Here is an 11,187-nt window from a genome sequence, read left to right on the forward strand (position 1 = left end):
GAAGACTGGCTTATTTTCTCTCTCGAGTAAATCTGACGGCTGACTTTGAGGCCAGCTTGTGTTGAAGTTCACGCAGGAGGGGTCCTGTTGGTCACCTTCGGGTCTTTCGGTCAGTGTTCACAGAGCCCCTGTTACCTGGCCAGGTGGCGGCTGTAGGTGCGCCCTGGAGTTGCACTCAAAAGCACTTTGGCGTGAACGTGATAAGCGGACGGTGGAAACCTAGGTGACAAGTGGTGGGTGGCGGAATGGAAGGGAGGCGGAGCTCTTCTCCCGCCTCCCCTGGAGGTCTGCTTTTGAGCAGTCCCATCCCCTCCCAAACGAGACTCCCGTCTTGGTGGGGCCTCGCCTGCATGCTGGGGTGACAGCTTTGTCTGGGGGGGGTTTCCTGGATAGACACTTCCAGGTCAGTGGGTTTTGAGGTGGGATGACATGAGTCAGCGGGGTGGTGATTATTTTCTTCCCAGGGCTCTTTCCGGCTTTCAGACAGTCCCAGTTTGGTAGTGCTTCAGCACCTGTCTAGCTCTACAGAACCCCACTTCCTGACAGAGCAGTTCTCCAGACTCCCGATGTTCACAGTACAGATAGGACAGTTTTAAAAACACTCATTATTTAAGGAACAAAGGTGAGTCAGTCTGAGGGCAAGTGTGGTATTCCCTCCTTCTCCAGCAGGGATGTGCCCAGGGCACTCCTAACATCAGATAATGCTGAACCCTACCTGTGCTGTCTTCTCCGTATATACACAGCTACAGTGAAGTTCACTTTATAAATTAGGCATGGTAAGAGACTAACAACAGTAAAATATAACTGTTACAATACACTGTGATAAAATGAGTGTGATCTGTCTCAAAATACAGTGGCACCTCAGTTCATGAACTTGATTCTTTGCATGATCCTGGTCCAGAATTCATTCTATAATTCTGGTTGCAACCGAATCGCAAGCATGTATACCGAGGCACCACTGTATCATACTGCACTGTGTCCACTTTCTTGTGCTGATGTGAAATGCTACCTAAAGGAAGCGCGTTGTGGCTTCTCTTTGGCATATCTGAATTGCCAGTGTCATGATTCTGGTGCTGTGGACCATGTGTTGGTCCGCTTTCTGCTGTTGGGACAATATGCCCAACACCCACAGCATAAAGGAGCAGAGGGTTATTCGGCTCACGGGTTCAGAGGTCTCGGTCCACGGCAGGCGCTCCGAGGCAGGGTGGAGGGGCGTAGCGGAGGAAAGCTGCCTACTTGAAGGCACAGGGAAGCAGAGCTTAGGGAAAGAGCTAGAAATGAAGAAGCCAGGGACTGGATGTAATCCCAAAGGTCCTGTCCCCATGACCCACTTCCTGCAGGTGGGCCACACCTCCCAACAGCCCATGCGCTAGGAACTCATCTCTGGATCCAGCCAAGGTGTCAGTTAAGATTAACCAGCACAGGCACAATTCAACAAAATAAAAGTTCCCTGGACACAAGCCCTGCAGTCCTGTGACTGTCAAGGGTCACAGTTGGATGGCATCTGCGATGTGGAGAGGGCAGACGGGTGGTCACAGCCCATGCCAAGGCATGGGCTTTCATCGTGCTTCTCGGAGCAAACACTGTGCACTTTAAGTCGGGTGAATTTCTTGTTTCTGGAATTTCCACCTAATATTTTGGGCCGCAGTTGACCATGGGTAACAAACTGCAAGAAGCAGAACTGCAGACAGGGAAAGTGCTGGGGGAGAGAACATGGTAACACAGGCGATGTGCAGATGTGGAGAGTGGTTAATGTGGCAGAGAATGACAAGAGATTTGGAAATGGTGGTCTAATATCTGACCTGGCTGAGTCTGTGAAGATCTGCAGTTCCTTCTTCGGAAGTCTGGGGCCAGGTTTATTTTGGAACTCAGAATTTTCAGAGCTTTTAGCAAAATGCCGACGTGGTACATTGTGGACGCTCACAGGAGAGTCGCAGGTGATGACGGCGTCAAGCACAGTGGTCTCTGTGCAGAGACACAATGTTCGTGCCGAGCGGAGAGAACACAGCCAAGGCCGCGCTCGGGCCCACGGGGTCCAGCTCAGAGTTTACCGCCATGCATGTTTGAGCAGAACCTTTAATTTTTTTTTCAGAGCTTTCTAGATTTTAGACCTGCAGGAAGGAGATGATGGACCTGTCTTTGGCAGTAAATTACATATTTTCCTAAAACATTGAGTAAATTAATCATGCAAAAAACAAGGACCAGGGACTTTTTTATAGAAGAAACGCTGGTAAGTGGCTTGTACTTGCAGGTGCGGAAGCAGAGGAGATCTTTGTGATGCTTGTTCTTTCTGGCTTTTATTGTGGTAAAATGTATATCACATAAATTCTGACCATTTTATGCCCACAAGCCATTGCATTAAGGACACTAATTCTGTGAATCTTCACCACCATCCAGCTCCAGAATTCATTCATCAGCCAGGTGTGGTGGTGCATGCCTATAATCCCAGTACTCGGGAGGCTGAGGCAGGAGGATCGTTGTGAGTTCGAGACCAGCCTGGGCTACAAAGTGATTTCAAGGTCATCCTGAACTGCATAATGAGACCCTGTCTCAAAAAGATGAAACATAAAACAACAGCAACAACACAACAAAAACCAGAATTCATTCATCTGTCCTACCGGGAGCTCTGTCCCCACTGAACACAGACTTCCTGCCCCCCCCCCCAAAAAAAATCTGTTCTCCGTTTTCTGTCTCCATGATCTTGATGACTCTGAAGTGTCCTATCCTGCAGTACTTGTTCTTTTGTGTGTGGCTTGATGCACTTCTTGTGGTATCTTTACGTTCATCCACATGGAAGCCTGTGTCCGGATTTCACTCTGTCTTCAGGATGGGCAGTGTTCCATTGTGTGTGTGCATTTTCACAGCTCTGTGCATCCACGATGGACGTGTAGGTGCTTTTACCTTTTTGGCTTCCGTTACTTTTTCTCTTATCCCTGTGTTACTATCAGAATTGACCTATGGATTCTGTTTTGGTGCAGTGGGTTACAGCCCCAGGTGTGGCCATGGGAACGCTCTCTGGATGGCCACCGCCTGGCTCTGACCCGCTCTTCTTCTGGTGCTTGACATTTCTGTTTGACATCCCAGTTTTATGACAATGACTTTCTAAAACCATCGTTTTCGCCAGCAAGCTAAAGAATTAAAGGGTGTTTAATCTCTGATGATGGAGTTGGCATGTTTGGCTCCTAGAGTCCTCTTCTTAGAACTCTGAGCGAAAGTTGGGAAAATCTGAAGGCTTAATTACCCCCTGGGATTTACAGGAACTTGGGAAGTTTTATGATTAATTGTACTTCATGCTTCAGCTTTAAAAGTGTGACAGAAGCCGCTCAGATTCGCCTTCAGCTTGGTGTGCCTGGTTTCCGGGTTAGATTAGCGCCCGTCTCTTCATCAGCACCAGCTTATCCCAGCGCTCGAGCTCCTAGCTGCGCAGGGGCCGCCACCGACCCTTTCCGTGCAGAGTTGGCTGACTGCCCTCCTGTTGCCCTCTGCCCACCCGACCCTGTGCAGTGGGGGTGCGGGCCTGTAGGGGGGACAGCTCTGGAGACGATTGATGTCAGATAGGGATCCCCACACGCCGTTCTCAGAGGCTGCACCCCAGGCCTGCAGGAGCCCCCTGCGCCGCCCCGAACCTTCCCACTCATGGGGCCTTTCTCGTTCCTCAGGAGCGACGCCTGCTGCTCTGAAAGTGCCCACAGCGGAGCATTTCTCCACGCAGACCTTAGCGCTGTGGAGACCAGGTGGAGAGCCTGGGAAATCTGCCGCCACCGCTGTCCTCGTCAGGACCGGGGGATTTAGAGAAGTTAGGCTCTGAAGGGACCTAATTTCTACTAGAGAACTAAGGAAATAAGCTTTGAGGCATAGCAAAAAGGGAATGATGTCTGTCTCCCTTATATCTTATCTTTCTTATGTGTAATGCCTTCCATTCTTATTTATTTTCTAAAAGGAAAAATTGGGGATGGTATGAAGCCAGTGAGTTATTTTTTTCTTCTTGGTTTTTTTGAGATAAGTTCTCAATGTGTAGTTTAGGCTGGTCTTGAACACACAGTGATCATCTCGCCTCAGACTGCTCAGTGCTGGGATTACGGGTGTGCGCCCCCACACCCAGCAAATCCAGTGAAAGTTTTAAGAGAAATACTGTGTTCCAGATTAGTAGGAAGCAAGTGCAATCAGTGTTGCAGAATGTGATCCCTGAGGAGATCATTTCCCTGGGACTCTGAGAGACCCTGAGCAAGCTTTCTTCGAATTCATCCACGAAAACCATTCGTGGCTGCACCAGATAAGCACTGTGTCTTGGTTACTTTTCTCTCGTTGCTGGGACAAAATACCTGACGCCCAAAATGAAGGAAGGAAAGGTTTATTTTGCTTACAGTTTGTGGAGGTTTCAGTCCAGACTTGGCAGATTACAAGGCAGAGTGGCACATGGCAAAGAGCTACAGCTCAGGGTGGCAGAACACAGCAAAAGCAGCAACCACACACCAGGGCGGAATGGAGGAGGAATGGCCTCAAGCACCCTTTTCCTCTCCCTTACATATGCAAACTATCCACCCCAGGGCGGGTGTAGCTCTCACACCCACAAGCAGTCAAACCCTAAAAGCCTGCCCCCTGGCCGCTTGAGGCTTTGGGGGGACACACAGATTCAAACCATAACACACCGTCCGCCAGGATAGCCATGGGTGAGTATGCTCACCCAGAACTCTCTGAGTGACTTTCTGATGCTTTTCTGACCAAGGAAAGAAATACCTGTCCTGACTTCTTTACTTAGTCCCTCAGGAGCCCCCGTGACTCTGAGCAGGATGGAGGACAGAGTGGCTGTGGAGTGGCCACTGGAAGCCGGTCCCTCTGGGCCTGGCCTTCTGTGTGGAGTCAGTAAAGTCATCGCCTGCTGAAGAGCCTTGAGGGAACCTGCTGGTCTTCACCGTGGGCGACCTGAGAACATGCTGTGACAGAAGGGGGCCTTGGGTCCCCTGAACCTGCTCCCTCCCTCACCCTTGTTCTCCTCCTTGCCCACCCCCACGTCAGGCCTCCTGACTTGGTTGGTTACCCGCCATCCTCTCTTCCTAGTCTGTCTGTAGCATAATTCTCCTCTGTTGTGACTTCTTTTCCCAAGAGAATCAGCTCTCCTGCCCCTTGCTCAAGTTCTGGCAAAGGCGGTATGTCCCCTGCCTTCTCCATAGAGCCTTCTCCTCTTCCGAGTACCCACTGCCACCGGTGACACATTCCCCTCCTTTTTATTATAAAATGATTCCAAACAGAAGCATTACAGTAATAGTATGCTGAGCATCTGTGTAATCAAGTTGTTAGCATTTTACCATATCCGTTTGTGTAATTGTGTTTTCTAAATTATGTGAGGACATCGTAACACTTGACCCCCTAACCACAATATTGCTATCATATCTAAGAAAATTAGCAATTTTATAGTATTGTTGTATTAGCTTTTCCCTGCTGGACATAATACCTGACACCCACAACTTAAAGGGACTTCATGTGGGGCATGGTCTCAGGGGATCCAGTCCATGGTCAGTTGATCCTGCGCAGAAACATCATGGTGGAGGCGAGGTGGTGCAAAGCTACTTAGTTCATGGCCGCGTTAAGCACGGCAGGGGAACAGTGCCAGGGAGGAAGGAGCCAGGGACCAGATACAGCAGTCAGGGACCCCTCCATGACACCTGGACACCCAGAAGTAAGCTCCACCAGTCCCCTGAGCTCTTCCTAAAAGCAGCCCAGTTGAAACAGTCAAACTGTCACAACTGTTAATATCCACTTCATCTTAGCCTAGTTGTTAAAAATGACTTACAGTTTTTTTATGTTTTAGCTATATTCCAGCCAAATCACGTATATATTTTATCAATGTTTTCGTGGTCTCTTAATCTAGAAGTGTCTTCCTGGATTTTCCCTCTCTGTGGTACTGAATTTTTGAGAAGTCAGTCGGTTGTGTTGTAGGAGGTCTGCAGTATTACGATGGTTTCCTCATGACACTGGATCGCAGCACCTCCGGCTGCTCACACCTGGAGCGTGTGATGCCGGCTGCCCCGCGGTGCTGTGCTTGGTGGAGGAGCCATCCGCCACACCACACCAGTGTGTCTCCCTTGGAGATGTGCACCGTGTGACCAGCCCTATTACACCGACGACTTTTAAACTGAAAGGTAAAAACTATACAAATAGGATCATATTTATGGAGCAAAAGAAATAGTCCATTTTTAAACCTAAAGGAGAAAATATTTAAAATATGAAAGGACCAGTCTGCTGTCCTTGGTAACAGGTATGATAACCCTCAAAAATACAGGCGCCCCGCCAGGAAGACTGCTTCCTCCGTGTTATTAATTCACTGAGAATCTGAAGGGAAGTTGTGTGTACAAGCTAGGAGCCCCTGGGATTTGTAATCTCTTACCTCCTAGTACCCACAGAGGCCAAAGGGGAAAACCTCACGGTAAAGACCACTTATTTCTTGACACCTTTCGTGTTCCCGTTCACGGGACTGTTGCCCAGTTCCACGTGTAGTGATCATACATTACTGCAGCGCTTTCTTCATTTTTAGAGGTTGCTTTAACCTCATCAACTCTAGGGGTAGCTTACGCCACACAGAAGGCGGCAGGCTCCCTTGGTAAGTTGGGGTTTCTTTAATGACGTGCTGTCAACATACGTTTCTCAAAATAATGAGTACTCAAAGCATGGCGCTAGGCTGAGCGTGTTAGAAAAGGTCGTCCTTGTCCTGCCGGTGGCAGTGCAAACTGTTCTGGATGCCTGTCGCATGCCTTGTGAAATGTGGGCTTTTCTGCATGTCATCTGTATTACTGTTGAGAAATGAAATCCACTCACTGAAAGAAATCACAGTTAGTTTGCATCCTGCTCATAGGAATGTACATTTTTCTTTAAGAGGATAGCTTCCAAGTAAACAGGCTGCATGTCAAGCTGAGAACCTTCTTAGGTTCCAACTTTTGGGTTTTTAAATAACCACAGAGAAAGCTAAAGGTAAAAGAACATTGCCATTTTTATTTTAAGTACTTATCTAAGAGAACGTTGTAAGGTCAAGCTGTTAGGTTGAATTTGTAGATATAGCATCAAGTTTTTTGTGTAAGCTGGTGTTTTTTATTCAGTGAAAAGAAATGCTTGACCAGGTTTAGGGACCTGATTTTTTAACGTCGGAATTCCGTTCTGTTCCGGAATAAGTGATACTGGAGAATTACCACTTACTGTGGATTCCTTTAAAGTGCCAACCTATCAGTTTCAGAAAACGATGACAAAGTGGTTGGAATTTGATCTCAAAAAATGAAACTAAAATGTGTTAAGTGAATTTGTTGTGTCTGTTCCCACATGGAGGAGATATTCCATGATGAGCCGCGTAGCCTGTGGGAGGCCCGCGAGGAAGCCTGCGGTGTGACGGCACGAGCTTCTCTGTGCGCTGCTGTGGCTCGAGGTGCTGAGCCCTGCTCTGGCGGAGCGCGCCGGGGAGAGGGAGACAGCAGTCCTTGACTGTGTCACGTCTCAGTGATAAAAGCACGGAGAGGAAAAGTGCAGAAGGACAGAGCTGTAGGAGGCACAGAGGTACACGGGTAACTTGCAGGTAGCACAGCTGCGGAAGACTGTGTGTGTGTGTGCAGAGCAGGGCTTCCTAGGCAGGGAGTGCTGTCCCTGAGGCCACAGCCGAGCCTGGTGCAGTCTAGGAACTGCAAGGAAGTCCACTGTCCAGCAAAAGTGAGCATGGGGAAGTTGGTCAGAAGTGAGGACAGCGGGAAGGGTCGGGGAGTGCGGGAGGCCGTGTGGGTCCTGTGGGCTTCTGAGGAGTGGCCTCATTCGGAGGGATGTGGCCCATGGGGGTGTGAGCAGGATTGCCACCCCGAGAACCTTCCTCGGGAGGTGAGGGAAGGGAGTGTGTTGGGAGGGCCGGGAGGTGCACTGGAGGGGGAACAGGGCTCATTGGGAGCGGTCTTAGGTGGCAGGAATTTGCTGCCAGATGGGCTTGAGGCTGTGAGACAAAAGGACAAAGATGACTCCAGTTTGTTAAACCAAAACTGAGATGGCTAAAACTGCAGGAGGGGTTGACCTGGGGAGGGAGAGAGGAAATCGGGAGCCTGTCGGGTGTCCGCTGGTCGTGTGCGGGAGGCAGCTGTGTCAGTGGTCTGGAGGCCCAAGGAAGAGATGTCTGGATTGGACAGAGGAACAGTGGGAGCTGAGGTCAGGCTATGCATGCCTGGTGTGCGTGCCTGGCTGTGGGCTCCGGAGGGTCCAGTCAGCGGTCACAGCCAGGCCCAGGATACGACGTGGAGACAGTGTGGGGAGAGCAAGGGGTGCGATTGTAGGCAGGGAGACTGAAGCACAGAGCGCTGGGGAAGGTCCCAAGCACCGTGACCGGAGCGGTTCTGAAGACCATGGTGGCGAGCGGGGAGTGGGCATGTGGGGGACCAGCAGCTGAGTGCAGCAGGGGGCGTAGCAGACGTCGCACTCTGGTGACATCGGACTGAAAGCTGGAGGGGACTTCAGGGAGGAGGGCTGCACAGCGGTCAGGAGCAGCAGGGACCAGCACGGCATCTTCTGCAGGCCCGGCCTGAGTCTTGGGAGAGCAGCAGGTTTTGGCTAGGGCAGGAGTGAGGGCAGCGTCCTGGGGGCGCTGGGCTGTGGACTTGCTGGTGGCCACTGAAGAGCGCAGTAGGAGGGCTGGAGGGACGGGTGGACGCAGGAGGGGGAGAGAGGGTTCGTGCAGAGCCTCGCGGGGATGGACGGCGCCCGGGGAGGAGAAGGCGGGGGTCAGGGGGAGGCGAAGGGCAGGCTCGTGCGGATGAGTCAGCGTCCGCTCACCTCGGGCTGACGAGCTGTGCCCCACCCCCGCCCGTGGGGGCACAGGGGCCATCGGACCCCATCACCACCCGTCGGGGCTTCAGGACTTCTTGGTCAAAAGCTCATGCTATCAACCCAGCATGTGGACGCCGACGGTATTCTTCATACCTAACCCGCCCGGTCCTGGCCTAAAACTTGGTGCCTTCACGAAATTGTTTCAGGTCTCCATCAGTTCTCCACTGCTGTTCCGATTTCCTTTTGAGTTGCCTGTCCTGTCTTTACCCTAGAAGAGATTTTCTCATCTTCCACTGTTGGCCAGCGGTCTGGTCGTCAGTTTGTCAGACCCGCGTACACTGGTGATTTCCCACGTGACTCTTCCACCATCGCTGGGCTCATGAAATCCTCCACTTGTGCAAGATCTGATTCTTCCCTTCACTTTGGGGGGCACAAACCGCTGTGAGCCCACCAACCTGGAATTCATGGGTGAGTCCCCGTGCTTCCCAGGTCAGCCAGCACTCCTGAGGGTTGGGGTACAAGGAGACGCACTGAGGTCACAGGGACCCCTCCCACCCCGAAGCGGCCCATCCAGCCTGGCAACCTGGACCCAAGTGCTGCCGAAGTCTCTACTCAGCGCCCTAAACGTGAAGCGTCACCACCCTCAGCTCTTCTGATCTATTTCACGGGCATCGGCTTTGGCTTTCGAAGCAGACGTCTTGGCCTGTGGGGCGGCAAGCAGAACACACGGTCTCTGCCCAGATCGCAGAGGGGGTGGCGGAAGGGATGCGGGCTGCGCTGTGCAGCGGAGGCCCTGATCCCTCGGTAGTCGGGCGGCCGAGGCAGCAGCCCAGCGATGCCTGTGGAACTGTTAGGGAGGCAGCTGTAACTTTCTCTTCCATCCATTGCTAAAGAAAATAGTTGAACTTGTTCCTGGGAAGGATTTCCCGTGGACCTTGAGTTCTTATCTCAGTGGAAAGCACGCTGTCAGCCTGACTCTTGTTGAAGCAGGTAGTGACTGGAGCGTTCACCCGACTACCCTTTTTCTCTCTCTGATTCTGCACAGAACAAAGGTATTTATCCCTTCTTCAAAGAAATCCTCAAATTTGCGTACACTATACTTGTCTGGATATGGAATATCTTTATCTACTGTAAACCACGGGATCTGCTTTCTTTCCCCCAAGCACCCTAGAAACATCGGTTTTATTAATTGCGTCTCCAGAATATCTAAGTACCACAAAAGTTTTAATGCCGCTGTTTTCTTTTCCTGATTTCTTCATTATTACATCAAGAACCTAGGCCTGCTTATAAACTGCACGTGGGCCTTTTGTGTCGTGGGCAGGAGTGGGTTGTAGTGAAATTGGAGCTGTCTCTTGAGATCACAGATACGGGGCCTTCAACGCTGGGTGTTGCCTAGCAACCTGGCAGTGCCTGCCTTTCTGGGCTCCATAATAACCTGATACACTTTCTTCGCCGGCCCTGATGAAAATGTGGTGGAAATGATCCCTTTCTAAGGGTTACACTCCGTGAGTGGAAACAAAAGAGTTTTTTTTTCTCTCTTTCCATAGCCTGGGCAGGTTTTAATTCAGTGCACAAGGTATTGTTTTGTGAATGTTGTATATAACAGAATGAAATATATTCTAAGATGGCATTCTTACAAGGAAAGCCTGTTGTTCCTAAATAATAGCTATAAGTACTATAGAAATTGTTAACAAATGCCCATGTACTCTCAGCATGTTAAAAAGAAAATTAGACTTACTAGTTAATTCAAGAATGCCTGCTTAGGCTGATTTAGAACTCACTGTGTATCCCAGGCTGGCCTCAAACTCATGGTGATCCTCCTGCCTCAGCCTCCTGAGTGGTTCTGGTTTTGATATTTTGGTTTTGGTTTTTTGAGACAAGGTATCACTATGTAGCACAGACTGGGCTGGAATTTGCAATCCTCCTGCCTCAGCCTACAGAGTGATGGGTTTACACCTGTTCTCTACTGCATATTAACACAGTTTCTGGTGCCTATAAGCCAGGAGAATAACAAGTTAAGGCCCACGGGAACTGCATAGGGAAACCCTGACTCTGAAAACCAAACCAAACCAGGGTCTGGCTGTTCCATTTGCTTGGCTCTGCTTAAATGAAACCGTTTCCCCGACCCAGTGCTTAAGAGTCACACTGCACACACTTTGGGTGTAACTTGAGAGGTGAGGGGCCGTAAGAGCTCCTGAAGACCTCTCCCTCCCTGGGCTCATGCAGTTTAACCTGGCGAGCACGTGAGACAGTAAACGAAGACCCCAGCGATGATTTTGAAGAGTAAGGCTGCAAGAATAAGGACATGTGAGAGAAAGCGTGGGCCAGAAAGAGCACAGATGGGGTTGCCTGAGGCCTCCCTATCATTTCTTCCCTCCTTCCTTCCTCCCTTCCTTCCTTCCT

The 11,187-nt window shown here is 50.4% G+C and overlaps 1 protein-coding gene across 1 annotated transcript in view; it reads left to right on the forward strand.

Annotated features, from left to right (window-relative positions):
* The window catches only part of Ulk4 (unc-51 like kinase 4), a 398,151-nt gene that overhangs the window by 316,215 nt on the left and 70,749 nt on the right, over window positions 1–11,187 (forward strand). The window lies entirely within an intron of this gene.

This window comes from Chinchilla lanigera, unplaced genomic scaffold (genome assembly GCF_000276665.1).
Source record: "Chinchilla lanigera isolate Chin_1 unplaced genomic scaffold, ChiLan1.0 scaffold00019, whole genome shotgun sequence".
Taxonomy (NCBI): Eukaryota; Metazoa; Chordata; class Mammalia; order Rodentia; family Chinchillidae; genus Chinchilla; species Chinchilla lanigera.